Source organism: Somniosus microcephalus, chromosome 18 (genome assembly GCF_052327205.1).
Source record: "Somniosus microcephalus isolate GS21.2 chromosome 18, FLI_Smic_1.0, whole genome shotgun sequence".
Lineage (NCBI taxonomy): Eukaryota > Metazoa > Chordata > Chondrichthyes > Squaliformes > Somniosidae > Somniosus > Somniosus microcephalus.
In genome coordinates, this window is record NC_141004.1 from 13280173 (window position 1) to 13297525 (window position 17353).

Sequence of the window (17353 nt, forward strand, 5' to 3'; positions counted from 1 at the left end):
TTACATTAGCAGTTTTCCAGTCTGCCGGGACCTTTGCCGAGTCCAGGGAGTTTTGGAAAATTATTACCAATGCATCCACAATCCCTAACGCCACTTCCCTCAAGACCCTAGGATGTAAGCCATCAGGTCCAGGTGATTTATCCACCTTGAGTCCCATTATTTTACCGAGTACCACTTCCTTAGTGATTTTGATCGTGTTTAGCTCCTCCCCCCCTTTAGCCCCCTGTTTGTCCAGTGTTGGGATATTCTTAGTGTCTTCTACTGTAAAGACTGATGTAAAATATTCATTCAGTGTTTTTGCCATCTCCATATTTCCCACCATTAATTTCCCGGTCTCATCCTCTAAGGGACCAACATTTACTTTAGCCACCCTTTTTCTTTTTATATAACTATAAAAACTCTTACTATCTGTTTTTATATTTTTTGCTAATTTACTTTCATAATCTATCTTCCCTTTCTTAATCAATCTTTTTGTTATTTTTTGCTGTCTTTTAAAGTTTTCCCAATCCTCTATCCTCCCACGAGATTTGGCTACCTTATATGCCCTTGTTTTTAGTCGAATACTATCCTTAATTTCTTTACTTAGCCACGGATGGCTGTCTTTTCTTTTACACCCTTTTCTTCTCAGTGGAATATATATTTTTTGGAAGTTGTAAAATAACTCCTTAAATGTACACCACTGATCATGTATCGTCTTACCCTTTAATCTATTTTCCCAATCCACTCTACTCAATTCCGCTCTCATACCTTCATAGTCTCCTTTATTCAAGCTTAGCATGCTTGTTTGAGATCCAACCTTCTCACCCTCTAACTGAATATGGAATTCAACCGTGTTATGGTCACTCATTCCAAGGGGATCCTTTACTAGGACATTTTTAATTAATCCCATCTCGTTACACAGGACCAGATCTAAGGTTGCTTGCCCCCTGGTCGGCTCAGTTACATACTGCTCAAGAAACCCATCCCTAATACACTCAATGAACTCATCCTCAAGGCTGCCCTGCCGAATTTGATTTGTCCAATTAATATGATAGTTAAAATCCCCCATAATTATAGATGTTCCCTTATTACAAGCCTCAACTATTTCCTGATTGATACTCCGTCCAACAGAGTTGCCACTGTTCGGAGGCCTATAGACTACGCCCACTAGTGTTTTTTTCCCCTTATTATTCCTTACCTCCACCCAAACTGTTTCATTATCCTGATCTTTTGACCCAATATCATTTCTCTGTATTACAGTGATTCCTTCCTTTATTAACATAGCCACCCCACCTCCCCTTCCTTCCTGCCTGTCCTTCCTGATCGTTAAATAACCTGGTATGTTTAATTCCCAGGCATTGTCACCCTGCAGCCATGTTTCTGTAATGGCCACAAGATCATACCCATATGTAGTTATTTGTGCCATTAACTCGTCCATTTTGTTACGAATGCTACGTGCATTCAGATAGAGAACTTTCAAAGATGTTTTGTGACACTTAGTTCCTGCTTTTGCCCTTTTTATTACTTTACTTTTTACTCCATACCTTCTGCCCCTTCCTGACACGCTCTGGTTTTTAATTTCCCCACTGCTACCTAAGTCTATGACCTTCTCTGTTGTCATTTTTATTATTTGCTCTCTAGGAACCTCCCCCCCCACTAGTTAGTTTAAAGCCCTCTCTACAGCCCTAGTTATATGATCCACCAGGACTCTAGTCCCAGCACTGGCCAAGTGAAGCCCGTCCCAACGGAACAGCTCCCTCCTGCCCCCGTACTGGTGCCAGTGTCCCAGGAAGCAAAACCCATTTCTCCCACACCAGTCTTTGAGCCACGCATTTAACTCTCTAATTTTATTTGTCCTAGCCAAATTCGCTCGTGGCTCAGGTAATAATCCAGAGATTATTACCCTTGTGGTTCTGCTTTTTAATTTGGCCCCTAGCTGCTCAAACTCCCTCAGCAGAACCTCCTTCCTTGTCCTATCTATGTCGTTGGTACCAACATGGACCACAACAACTGGATCCTCCCCCTCCCACTCCAAGTTTCTCTCCAGTCCAGAGGAGATGTCCTTAACCCTGGCACCGGGCAGGCAACACAGCCTTCGGGACTCTCGCTCTCGGCTGCAAAGAACTCTATCTATCCCCCTAACGATACTATCCCCTACCACTACAACATTTCTTTTAACTCCCCCCACTTGAATGGCCCCCTGCTCCACGGTGCTGTGGCCAGGTTGCTCATCCTCCCTGCAGTCCCTGCTCCTGTCCCCACAGGGAGTAAGAGCCTCAAACCTGTTGGACAAGTGCAAGGGCTGCGGCTCCTCCAACACTACCGCCTGGATCCCCGTACCTGCCTCACTTCTAGTCACACCATCCTGACCCTGGCCACGGACTACATCTGAATTAATTAATCTAATTGGTGTGACTACCTCGTGATACAGAGTCCAGGTAACTCTCCCCCTCCCTGATGTGTCTCAGTGTTTGAAGCTCGGACTCCAGCTTTTCAACACGGAGCCGGAGTTCCTCGAGCAGCCAACACTTACTGCAAATGTGATCACTGTGAGCATCAATGGTGTTCACCAGCTCCCACATATTGCAGCAGCAACACATCACCTGAGCTCTCATTCTATGTAATTAAATTTATTAATATTATTCTTAAATATCCTCTGCCCCGATTCTAGATGGTGAATATCACACCTTAGAAACTATAAACCAAAAGAGATTTAAGCTTAAAAGGGAGAAATACTTACCAACCAATCACTTACCCGCTTTCTGGTGACGTCACACTTGGATTACTTTTTACCTCTCTCCTTCCAGACTGGAGATTGGTACGCCTTACCTGGTCTCTGGGGCCTTTTATAGCCCCGCTCTGCCGCTCAGGATTCCCGCCGATGCTGTGAGGCCTTACCTGGTCTCTGGGGCCTTTTATAGCCCCGCTCTGCCGCTCAGGATTCCCGCCGACGCTGTGAGGCCTTACCTGGTCTCTGGGGCCTTTTATAGCCCCGCTCTGCCGCTCAGGATTCCCGCCGACGCTGTGAGGCCTTACCTGGTCTCTGGGGCCTTTTATAGCCCCGCTCTGCCGCTCAGGATTCCCGCCGACGCTGTGAGACCTTACCTGGTCTCTGGGACTTTTATAGCCCCGCTCTGCCGCTCAGGATTCCCGCCGACGCTGTGAGGCCTTACCTGGGTCTCTGGGACTTTTATAGCCCCGCTCTGCCGCTCAGGAATCCCGCCGACGCTGTGAGGCCTTACCTGGTCTCTGGGACTTTTATAGCCCCGCTCTGCCGCTCAGGAATCCCGCCGACGCTGTGAGGCCTTACCTGGTCTCTGGGGCCTTTTATAGCCCCGCTCTGCCGCTCAGGATTCCCGCCGACGCTGTGAGACCTTACCTGGTCTCTGGGACTTTTATAGCCCCGCTCTGCCGCTCAGGATTCCCGCCGACGCTGTGAGGCCTTACCTGGGTCTCTGGGACTTTTATAGCCCCGCTCTGCCGCTCAGGAATCCCGCCGACGCTGTGAGGCCTTACCTGGTCTCTGGGACTTTTATAGCCCCGCTCTGCCGCTCAGGAATCCCGCCGATGCTGTGAGGCCTTACCTGGTCTCTGGGGCCTTTTATAGCCCCGCTCTGCTGCTCAGGATTAAGCTTGAAGAAGCTACAGAAACTAAGGGCGATTGCACTGGAAGGAAAAAAAAAAGGGAGATCTTATTGAGGTATTCAAGGTTCTAAGAGATGTAGGTAAATTGAAGCCTAATAATATGGCCGACATATTCCAAACCCACTGTAACATTTGCATATTGATTTATCATTGGCCCGCAGGCATATGTAAGGAATACCTATTATATTCACATGTGATCACATGCTGAGTTGTCATTGGCCTGCAGGCATCTGTAAGGACTGCTATTGTTTAGAAGACCCAGGGGTTCTAACTCCATTTTGTCCACATGGTGCTGTACTGTTGTGAGTCAGATCAGACCTGATGCTTCATTAAAAGAGTTTAAACTGTAATACTCCGTTGTCCTGCAATTTATTATTTTTGTACAAAGTATGCAAAACAAGACATGGTGTCAGAACAGGGATTTGAAATGGACATCGTTGGAGCTCCCTTACCCCGAATGAATTGGGAATCTTTGAACTTACCTAGAGAATGGAGCAAGTTCAAGCAACACGTGGAGTTGATGTTCTCGGGTCCACTGAAAAGCAAAGGGGAGGAAGAAAGATGCAGCTACCTACTCCTGTGGATCGAAGAAAAAGGGAGAGACATTTTTAATACATGGTCTCTCACCACGGATGAAGCAAAGGTACTGAAAAGTTATTTTGACCGTTTTGAAGCATATGTGATGCCCAAGACAAATACGATATTCTCTAGGTACAAGTTTCAGGAGAAAGTACAAGGAGCTAGTGAGTCATTTGAACAGTTCGTGACTGAATTAAAACTGCTGGTAAATGACTGTGCATATGCAGATAAAGATGAGATGGTCAGAGACCGCATCGTGTTTGGAATACATTCAGCTAAAGTGAGAGAGAAACTTTTGAATGTTGGGTCCGGGCTAACGCTGGACAAAGCTATAGACATAGCTAGATCGAACGAGATAGCCCAAGCACAGTTGAAAACCATAACCGGCGCCACGAGCAGCTCGAGTGAACAGACAGTGCACGCAGTTAATAGACACACACCAAAGAACACTGCCAAGAGAGCGTGTTTCAGAACAGAAAATACAGAGAGAGTTCTAAAAATGGGCGACACAGACATAAAACGCTTCAAAAACTGTGGATATTGTGGAAACAACTGGCATGGAGAAAAGGTGTACTGCCCTGCCAAAGGAAGGCAATGTACTAAATGTGGTAAACGGAACCACTTTGCTAAAGTTTGCAAGACTGTTTTCGGAAAAGCAGTACACACAGTGAGTGACAGCCAAATGCCAGATAGAGAGCCAAATGCAGAGGAGCTGTTTATTGATTCTGTGTCACAGCAAAAACAGATTTCAGAGATTGAGCAAGCTTATGCTGATATTGAGATAGGAAAACAGGACAAAGAGCTTAAGTTTAAACTAGACACTGGAGCTCAGGTTAATGTAATTCCTCTGAGTGAGTATCACAGCTTGAAGGATGAGTGTGAGCTACAGCCCACCTCACGCAGACTGACCAGCTATGGGGGTGAGCAGCTCATTGTAAAAGGCACATGCGCGATGAAATGCAAGTACAAAGAAAGCGACATGATGTTGAACCTTTACATTATTGACACTCAAGCACCTCCAGTGCTAGGTCTAAAGGCATGTTTAGACATGGACCTCGTCAAGCTAGTGCTATCCTTGACAGCACCAGTTGAGAAGCAGACAGTCATGGAGGAGTTTGCTGACGTTTTCAAAGGAATCGGACTATTCCCAGGTGAATGCACTATTCACCTTGACCCAGCAGCAACCCCTGTGGTTTGCCCACCGAGAAGGATACCCCTTGCTCTACATAGTCGCCTGAAGGAGGAGCTGCAGAGCATGGAGAATACAAAAATCATCGTCCAGGAAACAGAACCGACAGAGTGGGTCAACGCGTCAGTAGTGGTTGAGAAACCACGTACAGGCAAGCTCAGAGTCTGTCTCGACCCCAGAGATTTGAACAAGGCTATCAAACGCCCTCACTACCCTCTACCAACGCTAGATGACATCACACCCAAGCTAGTGGGAGCACGTTACTTCAGTGTAATGGACGCACGATCAGGATACTGGACTATCAAGCTCACGGAAGAGTCATCCTAACAACGTTCAACACACCATTTGGACGCTACCGATTTCTGCGTTTACCATTTAGTCTTATCTCAGCTCAGGATGAATTCCAGCGGAAGATCGACGAAACCTATGAAGGCCTCGACGGTGTAGTCGCAATCGTAGATGACATCCTCATCTATGGCAGGAATAGAGAGGAACATGACAGGAACCTCCGTGCGATGCTACAAAGATCACGGGAAAAAGGTATCCGGCTCAACCCCAAGAAAAGCATAATCGGATCCACCGAGATCAGTTATTTCGGGCATCGCCTCTCAACTGATGGCATTAAGCCGGATCCAGAGAAAATCTCCGCCATCAAGAAGATGGAGCCGCCGAAGAACCGCGCAGAGCTAGAGACAGTACTAGGCATGGTTAACTACTTAGTCAAGTTTGCCCCGAGCCTCTCCGAAATCAACGCACCCATGCGTCAGTTGCTCAAACAATCCAATGGGTTCCTGTGGGACAAACAACATGACACAGCATTTCAGAAAATGAAAGACCTAATCACCAGAGAACCAGGACCAGTTCTTGCCTACTTCGACCCCAACAAAGAGCTCAGACTACAAGTGGCCGCGTCAAAGTACGGACTAGGCGCAGTATTACTGCAAGAAGGAAAGCCCATTGGCTACGCTTCCAGATCTCTCACAGACAGTGAAATCAACTATGCTCAAATCGAGAAAGAGCTATATGCAATTCTGTTCGGATGTAAGCGTTTCCACCAGTACGTCTATGGCCGACAAGTCATTGTGGAATCCGACCACAAGCCCCTCGAGTCAATCATGAGGAAACCACTAGCCGCAGCCCCACCAAGGCTACAGAGAATGATCCTTCAGCTACAGAAGTACGACTTCACAATCATTCACCGTCCAGGCAAAGACATTCCTGTCGCAGACACGCTCTCCAGAAAGTCTCTTAGCCACCAGGACAGCAGCCTCAGTGAAGGCATGGATGTGCAGGTGCACATGGTGTACAACAGCTTACCTGTGAGTGACTCAAAACTGAAGGAGATCCGAGCAGGAACAGAGAAAGATGCACAACTCACACTGCTGAGCAAAGTCATACAGGAAGGATGGCCTGAGGAAAGGAGGAAATGCCCTCAGAGCATATCTGAATTCTGGAACCACAGAAACGAACTGTCACAAATCAACGGAATCGTCTTCAAAGGGGAGAAAATCATCATTCCTACCAGTCTCAGAGAAGAGATGTTGACAAAAATTCATGCTGGACATATGGGCATGGAAAAATGCAAACAAAGAGCACATGACATTATGTTTTGGCTCGGAATGTGCAAACACATTGAGGACATTGTCGGAAAATGTTCCATTTGTCTAGAATGCCGCCCATCAAATGTCAAAGAGCCCATGATACCTCACCGTATCCCAGACAGGCCCTGGCAGGTCGCGGCAATGGATCTGTTCACATGGAACAGCGAGGACTACAGCAGATTTTTTGAATTGGACAAGCTTCACAGCACCACATCTGCAGCTGTGATCCACAAGCTAAAGACAGCCTTTGCCAGGCATGGCATTGTAGAGACCTTAGTCTCAGACAATGGGCCCCAATACAAATCAAAAGAGTTTGAGTCGTTTGCCAAGGCATGGGATTTCACACATGTCACATCAAGCCCACATTACCCTCAAAGTAATGGTCTTGCTGAAAAAACTGTCCAGATTACAAAAACACTCATGGACAAAGCCAAAGCGGACAAAAGAGACCCCTACATCAGTCTCCTTGAGTACCGCAACACTCCGGTTGACAACTTCAAGTCACCAGCACAGCTGTTGATGAGCCGCAGACTTCGCTCAATCCTTCCAAGCACCAACCAGCAGCTGCAGCCAGAGGTCGTCAGCTGCAAGCAAGTGCATGCAAAATGTGTACAGAGACAGCAACACCAAAAGAGATACGATGACAGGTCAGCTAGACTACTGCCGCCGCTGCACAATGGAGAATCCATCAGAATCCAGGAACATGACTACTGGAAGCCAGCAGTCATCATCCAGCCAGCTGACACTGAGCAATCGTATCACGTCCGCACCCCAGAAGGACAGGTGTACCGCCGCAATCGCAGGCACCTCCTGAACACCAAGGAACAACACCGTCATTCCGACGAGAGGATCAGTGCAACAGAGTGTGATGAACAGAGCAATACACAAAACACATCATACTTACCTGAACCTAAACCTGAACCTGATTTGTTGACCGATTCAGGAGCATGCTCAGTTCCATACCACACAAGGTCGGGATGAGAGGTCAAGCCTAGAGTTATCCTTGGCTTGTGAACTGCCAAAGGGTGTAGGCGGATCGCTGCCCTAAAAAAACTGTACATCATTATTGAAACGTTGAGATGTTTTCAGTGCTAGTTAAATGTTGAGTTTACTTATATGTTGATGCTACTGAGAACATTATGTAGAAGAAAGGTTCAAAAGTAATGCATAACATTTTTCTTTTAAAAGAAAGGGGATGTAACATTTGCACATTGATTTATCATTGGCCCGCAGGCATCTGTAAGGAATACCTATTATATTCACATATGATCACATGCTGAGTTGTCATTGGCCTGCAGGCATCTGTAAGGACTGCCACTGTTTAGAAGACCCAGGGGTCCTAACTCCATTTTGTCCACACGGTGCTGTACTGTTGTGAGTCAGATCAGACCTGATGCTTCATCAAAAGAGTTTAAACTGTAATACTCCGTTGTCCTGCAATTTATTATTTTTGTACAAAGTGTGCAAAACAAGACACCCACGACCTCCACCACCTAGAGGGAGAAGGGCAGCAGGTGCATGGGAACACCACCATCAAGTTCTCCTCCAAGTCAAACATCACTCCGACTTGGACATATACCACCGATCCTTCATCGTCGCTGAGTCAAAATCCTGGAACTCCCTGCCGAACAACACTGTGGGAATACCTTCACCACACGGACTGCAGCGGTTCAAAAAGAAGGCCCGCCACCTTTTCAAGGGCAAGTAGGGATGGGCAATAAATTCTGGCCTTGCCAGTGATGCCCACGTCCCAAGAATGGATAAATAAGATCAGAGAACTACAACAAGGGGCGTAAACTCCAGCTCATGATACAACAATGAGCAGACAGTTAGGATTTCACACAGGGGATAACGCACAGATAAGGGGTCATGGTGTCGGCAAATTCAAGGGGGAATGGGATAGATATTTGGCAGAAAACCAATTGTGGAGCATAAGGCTCAGAGTAGAATAGTATTTTTGGGACTAGCCATCTTGTCCAGCCGTATCCATTCCTATATTTGTATGAATTAATGATTGAAAAATGGCCTCCTGTGTCGTCCATGGTCCCAAAAAGAACATTTATTGCTGCAGAATTTGTGTTATAAGTGATGTGATGAAAAATTCTGATGTATCACTGTTGACAATCTTTTAGTCAATTATTAATGAGTGTTTAAAATATTAAAAAGATTGGATAGGGTAGATACAGAAATCAACAACAAGAGGACATTATTTTAAGGTTAGAGCTAGGCCATTTAGGAGGGAAATCAGGAAGCACTTTTTCCACATAAAGAGTAGTAGAAATCTGGAATTTCCTTCCCCCTAAAATGCTGTGGATGCTGGGGGGCAATTGGAACTTCCAAGACTGAGATCGATAGATTTTTGTTAGGTAAGGGTATCAAAGGATATAGAAACATAGAAGATAGGAGCAGGAGTAGGCCATTCGGCCCCTCGAGCCTGCTCCGCCATTTAATGAGATCATGGCTGATCATCCAAATTCAGTACCCTGTCCCTGCTTTCTCCCCATATCCCTTGATCCCTTTAGCCTTAAGAAATATATCTAACTCCTTCTTGAATGTGAGAAGTCACACAACACCAGGTTATAGTCCAACAGCTTTATTTGAAATCACAAGCTTTCGGAGCGCTGCTCCTTCATCAGGTGAAGTGAAGAGATGCATATAGGCACAGCATATATAGTCAGAGAACACTGCCAGATGATTACAGGTAATCTTTCTAACTGCCCTTTATCACCTATATGCTGTGCCTATATGCATCTCTTCACTTCACCTGACGAAGGAGCAGCGCTCCGAAAGCTTGTGATTTCAAATAAAGCTGTTGGACTATAACCTGGTGTTGTGTGACTTCTCACATTTGTCCACCCCAGTCCAACACCGGCATCTCCACATCATGGCTCCTTCTTGAATATATTTAATGAATTGGCCTCAACTGCCTTCTGTGGTAGAGAATTCCACAGGTTCACCACACTCTGGGTGAAGAAATTCCTCCTCATCTCAGTCCTAAATGGCTTACCCCTTAACCTTAGACTGTGACCCCATGTTCTGGATATGGAGCAAAGACAGTTAGATGGAGTTGAGGTACAGATCAGCCATGATCTCATTGAATGGCGGAGCATGCCTGAGGGACTGAATGGCCCACTCCAGTTCCTAATTAATATTACCTACCCACACACGGGCCAAAAGAAAAATAGAAAATACTGGAAAGGCACAGCAGGATAGAATCGGAGCGACAAAGCTAAATTAAAGTTATGGGTCATAAACTTATGGTAAAGCTCTGTTGAAGAGACATACATGAGATTTTTTTTTAATGCACTGACTGACGTGTTTTGCATTTCCAGGTTTTATTTCAGATTTCCAGAATTAATGGTTTTTCAATTTATTCATGTAACGCGTCTGGATTGCTGAACTGGGGCTGTACTGATAAACTAGCAGCCCTGTTGTTGCAGTCGTGTAAAGGGGAAGACAGTGAAAAGGCAGCCTACCCCAGCTAGAAACACACTACAGGATCAGTTGGGTTCCTTCTGAATGCCGCCGCAGCTTTGGGCTGGTGATCGAGACTGGGCCTGTCTGACCTCTCCAGGCCCTAATTTACCTTTGAGTGACACTGCACCGTTAGTCTGCCGTCCGATTCTCAGCCAGTTGTTGCACTCGTAGATTATTCTGCCGGTTGCCTCTTCTTTCCTTTCGAATGGGTCTGTCAGGTGATGCTCTGCCTCTTCAGTAGTTATAAAACAAAGGTTATTAAAAAGAAAAAAAAAGTTCAAGAATTTAATCACACAGCAGACTGTTGTCACTGAACCTTATGTAGTTGAATCAATGCTGCCAGAGCTGTGCTCTTCACAGCCTGACTTGTTTTTAGCATCTCACTGCCTACAGCAGAGTAAAGAGACACTAATTGTGCCTAATAATGCATTAATAGTCTTGTCCTTCTCCCAGGCCTATGATTGATGTTCCTCACGCATGACTATGCCCCGCTTCTTCTGCAGCACTGACTTGAGCTTGATTGCAGCTGCCTTCAGCCCAGTGGCCGTCTCTTCACATGAGCCCAGACGATGAATGTCAACGGGCTATTTCACCGTGGGCAGCATCGCAGCCGAGCTTGCTCCTGTTCTTGCACACGTCCACTTTCAGGAAGGGGTCCTGAGATAATGATCAGGAGTGGGACCCCAGACAATGATTCCCTATCCTAGTCCTGGGGTAATGAGGCGACACTGCTGCTGCTTTCTCACCCTTTAATGGGCCAGAAATTCGGGTCGGAGGCTTCCCGCGGATGCAAGCCCCCGACCTGCACTTACCTAGCGCGCCGGCCGTTGTGCTGTGGGCCCGCGTGGGATTCTGATCCTGGGCCTGCTGCAACTGCCGGCGCGCAGTGCTTGCGTATCCCAGGGGCGCAGTTAGTTCGAAGCGTCCCCTGGGATCACGTGGGCCATGGAAAGCCAATGGTAGCAGGAAGACCTGTCAAATCTATGAATACAGTTCGGCCCCAAAACATAACTAAAACTTCAAATACATTTTTTTTAAATCACATTTTAGAATAACTATAAATTACATATAATAACTATTTTAAACAATAATTAATTTTTGAAAAAATTAATTACAGTTTTTAACGGGGCTAAAAATAAACTTACCTTTCTTTAAAGTATTTAAAAATAATAAACCTGTGGAAAAAATGTTTTAATTTTACTTAATTCACCACTTACCTTGTTAAAAGCAGGCCTTGCGACTGCTTTTTACAAGCGTAGCTCCTGGAGACTTACCCTCCTGGAGAAACCTGCAAAAAAAACGGAAGTTCCAGGCGTACGCGCTGCCTCTCCGGCGCACAACCTGTGAATCCCTTCTTTCAAGGGAACGGAAGTTCCGGTTTCCCGCGCATGCGCAGTGCATGCACGAAACCGGCACTTTCGTTGGGCCTACGGGTGAGTACCCCATGCGTACTCACCCGTAGGGACCCGAATTTCTGGCCCAATGTTTCTATCATCTACCCATATAACATTGGCCTGTATTTTGTGGCTCCTACGGGTGAGTATGAGGTGCGTACACGCCCGTAAGGGCCGCGCAAGCTCAGGGTTTTCACACGCGTAGCGCATGCACGAAAACCCGGAACTTGCGATCTGTCAAGAATTTTCTTGACAAATCACAACGCATCCCCGGGCAAAGGGCATTTGCAGGCAGAGAGCTGGGCTATTTGCCCAACTTCTGCCCAGCGAATGCCCGTCAAATTCTTATGCCTGGTAAAAGCAGGCGTAAGGCCTGCTTTTACCAGAATAAGGGCGCTAACTTCGTCGGGACGCTACTTTTAACACCCCAGAAAAATTAGCACCCTCGCGCATGGAACTTGAGTGGTTGCGTCCCAAGAGGGAAGCGGGGCGCTACTGGAAGCGCCCTGCATCCCTCTTGGGTCGCTGCGAGTCAATATCGCGCCGCGGTATTGCAGGCCTTCCTCCCCTTCTTAAAGGGGAGGGGCCTTGAGCAGTGTGACCCAGGGCCCAGCTGGGCCCCCGGGGATCAGGAGTGCCGGCAAAAGAGCCGGGCACTCGAGAGAAGTGCCGGGCTCACGGAGCGCAGCTGGCAGTCGGCGGGGGGGGGGCGTTCAGGAGGCCGGGGACGGGAGCGCAGGCAGGTGCTGGCAGGCGGCCAACAACAAAAATGGCCGCCCCACACCTCGCCTTTAATTTGCGCCTCCCCGGCCGCAGGTAGGCCCCCCTAACCCCGTCGGACATAGCGTCTGGCGGTAACTCAGGGGGCGCTCCCGAAGATCGTGGCCAGGGCGCTGCGCACGGCGATGACGTCATCGCCAGCGGCGCAGCACCACGGGGCACTAACGGTTAGCGCCGCCGCTAACCTCCCGCTGAATTTCACGGGAGGCATGGGCGGCGCTGCGCCAGGGCGGTACTTGCTTTGCGCCTCCCTTTAGCGTCTTAGGGCGCTAACGGGAGGCGCAAAGCAACCCAATTTTTCCCCCCTAAGAGTCTAAATGAATCTAAAAATAAATTATTTTCAATCATTTAAACATTAAAACACCTGTAAAATAAGGTAAGGTTATTTTTAACCCCTTTAAAACATTTAAATTTATTTTAAAAAAATTTAATTTTTGATTTAATTATTTAATTAAATGGCATTTTAATTAATTTTAAATATGTAATTTTTATTTATTTATTTGAAGTGTACATGTATTTTTTGGGGTATTCCTATTCATGGTTATGGGTATACCATACATATGGAATCCTCATGAGCATGAATGGTGAGCCCCTTCTATCATTCGTTGGGCTGGCCCACGTGATGGCCCACGCATGCGCCCCTGGGATAGGTGGGCCTCTGCCCGCGCGCACCCGGGGAGGCCCAGGAGCGCAGGTGGCCATCGATCCCGAAGCCCCAGGTAGGCACGGATCTTCTATGCGGATCGGAGGCATTTCCCCGCGGGAAGCCTCCGACCGCAAATTCAGGGCCAATTATCCTGCTGTTCTTGTGTCACCTGTTTGGGGCCTGAACTTGACAACAATATCGGCCCCACTGTGCTTCCTGTCAGAGGTCCTAAAAACAGACGTCTGACTAATTGTACATTTACATCCTGACCGATGAAGCACAACATGTCGATACATCACGAACCAGACTGTTCGCAATCTCGCCGTCCTATCTGACCCCCAGCTGAGCTCCCACCCCCATATCTTCCCCGTAGTGTCAGCTGTGACTCAGTGGGCAGCACTCTCGCCTCTGAGTCAGAAGGTTGTGGGTTCAAGTCTCCACTCCAGGGACCTGAGCACATAAAGCTAGGCTGACACTCCCAGTGCGGTGCTGAGGGAGTGCTGCACTGTCGGAGGTGCCGTCTTTCGGATGAGATGTTAAATCAAAGCCCTGTCTGCGCGCTCAGGTGGATGTATAAGATCCCACGGCACTATTTAGAAGAAGAGCAGGGGAGTTATCCCCGGTGTCCTGGGGTCAATATTTATCCCTCAACCAACATAACAAAAACAGATTATCTGGTCATTATCACATTGCTGTTTGTGGGAGCTTGCTGTGCGGAAATTGGCTGCCGTGTTTCCCACATTACAACAGTGACTCCACTTCAAAAAGTACTTCATTGCCTGTAAAGCGCTTTGAGATGTCCGGTGGTCATGAAAGGCGCTATAGAAATGCAAGTCTTTCTTTTGTCACTAAGAAGGCCGACTCCCACAACAACAACTTCCATTTATATCGTGCCTTTAACATAGTAAAACATCCCACCTCCATAATACCGCCCGTCTGTGCCCTGCCTCAGCCCATCTGCTGCTGAAACCCTCCAAGACACACACCATCCTGCCTTGGACATATATTGCCATTCCTTTATATCCTGGAATTTCCTGCCTGTTATCATTGTGAGAGCACCGCCAGATTGAGAACTGCAGCGGTTGATGGTGAAGGCCCACCGCCATCCTCTCCGAGCAACCAGAGATGGGCAAGAAATGCCGGCCTTGCCAGCATTGCATGCATCCTGTGAACAAATTTATTTTAAAAAATGGTGCTGTGTACAGATCCATAATAGGAATATTTTCACAGGTTACTTTGGGCCAGTGCATGGAAAGTGCAAAAATATTCTTACAATGAATATAAACAGTTCTGCAGTAATAAGACTCTGGGGATATGATTACAGAAACAAAAATAAATCAGGGAGCTATTCTGCAGTGAATCTCCATCGCAAGTCAGTTTCTAACATTTCTATATACAGTATGTTGCCTAATGGGCTGTCAGCAGTGGCTCAGTGGGTAGCACTCATTCTTGAGTCAGAATGTTGTGGGTTCAAGTTCCACTCCAGAGACTTGAGCACATAATCTAGGCTGACACTCCCAGTGCAGTACTGAGGGAGTGCTGCACTGTCAGAGGTGCCGTCTTTTGGATGAGACATTAAACCGAGGCCCCGTCTGCCCTCTCAGGTGGACGTTAATAAGATCCCACGGCCACTATTTTGAGGAAAAGCAGGGGAGTTCTCCCTGGTGTCCTGGGCCAATACTTACCCCTCAACCAACATCACTAAAACAGATTATCTGGTCATTATCACATTGCCGTTCGTGGGAGCTTGCTGTGCGCGAATTTGCTACCACATTTCCGACGTTACAACAGTGGCTACACTTCAAAAGTATTTAATTGCCTGTAAAGCGCTTTGGGACGTCTTGAGGTCGTGAAAGGCGCTATAGAAAAGACAGGGCTTTTTTTTACAAGTTACAGGTATTTGGACTGAGAGATTGAAGGCGTTAATGCTATTAAATTGCTCTGAATGTGTCGCCTCTGTGATTCGTATGCAATGCGAATCCTCCGCGTATGGCTGGTTATTGCAACAAAATAAGCTGACAACCTCTATCAGAGCTGCAAGCCTCCTCTCTGACAAATTGCATTCTGTCTCCTGGGTCAATTCTTCGTAGCTGTAAAGATTTCAATTTACTGGGGTGCTATTGAAATGCTTGACGGAGCGTTAGATTGTCGCTGGTTTCTATACAGCATATTGTTTCTGCGCGCCCGTGTCATAGCAGCCACCAGATTCTGATTATTTTTTTTTAAAGTGTTTCGGACTGGCCTCCTGATTGAAAATGTAACATGTCTCTCACTGGCCCATTCTGACGGGGCTTTTCCCCTCTTTTTGAAGCTGAATTGTACACTCATTTTTCAGCACCAAGGCTATGAAATTAGATTTGAAGTTCAATTTCGTTTATATTGGGCAAGAATTTTAAAAAAAAGAAATGGCTTGAAGCATTTATTGCGCAGCCTGGGTTTGATGACACTTATTACTGTAGACGGCTCCTGCTATACCTCCCTGTAAAAGAGATCATATGGGGGCAGATTCTCCTGTTCATGGAGCTATTGAATCGCCTGGGGGAGGCGAGTAATGGAAAATCGGAGGAGAGTTGCCCCTAAAGTCCGACTTTCCATTCAGTTAAATTAATGGATGAAAAAGCAAGTGGGTTTTGTTAGGATCGTGCATTCCATCCTGCACCATTTTCCTGTATTCGCTGAGCCCAGACAATACGCTGTGATTGGAGCACAGAATCTAGGCTGACACTCACAGTGCAGTGCTGAGGGAGCGCTGCACTGTTGGAGGTGCCGTCAGTCAGATGAGACGTTAAACCGAGGCCCCATCTGCCCTCTCTGTCAAGCGCTTTGGGACATCCTGAGGTCGTGATAGGCACTATATAAATGCAAGTCTGTCTGTCTTCTTTATTTCTTTCGCATTACACTGTTATTGAGTTTTCTCCCCCCACGCCCCCCCAACAATCCCACTCCTCTCGCAAAGGCACTGAATCCTTGCTGGAGGGCAGTACCACATATATCGGCCTTGCTGCACTCTTTGTGTGTGATCCTAGATCGTTATTTAACACTGTTGAAAGTAACCTCAGCATTAACCAAGAAGGATGTTTCCTGCTGGGTATTCCTGGTTGGGTTTAGCCTCTCTTCTCAAAGCTGAATGAAATCTTCACTTTTCAGCGTGCCTAGATGCACGCAATTTCCAACGAGTCACTGAAGTCTCTGTCTCAGGAGAAGGAATTTTGACTGTATCCCCCACTCCCTTCCCTAGGGCAGCAATGGTTGAGATAAACCGAGGCATTTTTATTGCTGTACGGCTGATATCAGCTAATTTAGTACAGATTGAGCAACCTTCCTGGACTGTGTGACTTGGCTGCTCAGCACACAATGCATTTTAGCATCTGAGCCTTGGAGGCAGCTGACTACTGCCAATCTGCAGCTGGGATTGTGAGATAAGAATGGGGTGAGAACAGAATGGGGGCAAGAGAAGGATGGTGGGAGAGGGATGGGGAGAGAAGGATGGGGAGAGAAGGATGGGGAGAGAAGGATGGGGAGAGAGGGATGGGGAGAGAAGGATGGGGAGAGAAGGATGGGGAGAGAAGGATGGGGAGAGAGGGATGGGGAGAGAAGGATGGGGAGAGAAGGATGGGGAGAGAAGGATGGGGAGAGAGGGATGGAGAGAGAGGGATGGGGAGAGAAGGATGGGGAGAGAAGGATGGGGAGAGAGGGATGGGGAGAGAAGGATGGGGAGAGAGGGATGGGGAGAGAGGGATGGGGAGAGAGGGATGGAGAGAGAAGGATGGGGAGAGAAGGATGGGGAGAGAGGGATGGGGAGAGAGGGATGGGGAGAGAAGGATGGGGAGAGACGGATGGGGAGAGAGGGATGAGGAGAGAGGGATGGGGAGAGAGGGATGAGGAGAGAGGGATGGGGAGAGAAGGATGGGGAGAGAAGGATGGGGAGAGAAGGATGGGGAGAGAAGGATGGGGAGAGAAGGATAGGGAGAGAGGGATGGGGAGAGAAGGATGGGGAGAGAGGGATGGGGAGAGAGGGATGAGGAGAGAGGGATGGGGAGAGAAGGATGGGGAGAGAAGGATG

The 17353-nt window shown here is 47.4% G+C and overlaps 1 protein-coding gene across 1 annotated transcript in view; it reads left to right on the forward strand.

The window, feature by feature from the left end:
* blacat1 (BLACAT1 overlapping LEMD1 locus) overlaps window positions 1–17353 on the forward strand; it is a 109979-nt gene that overhangs the window by 37693 nt on the left and 54933 nt on the right. The window lies entirely within an intron of this gene.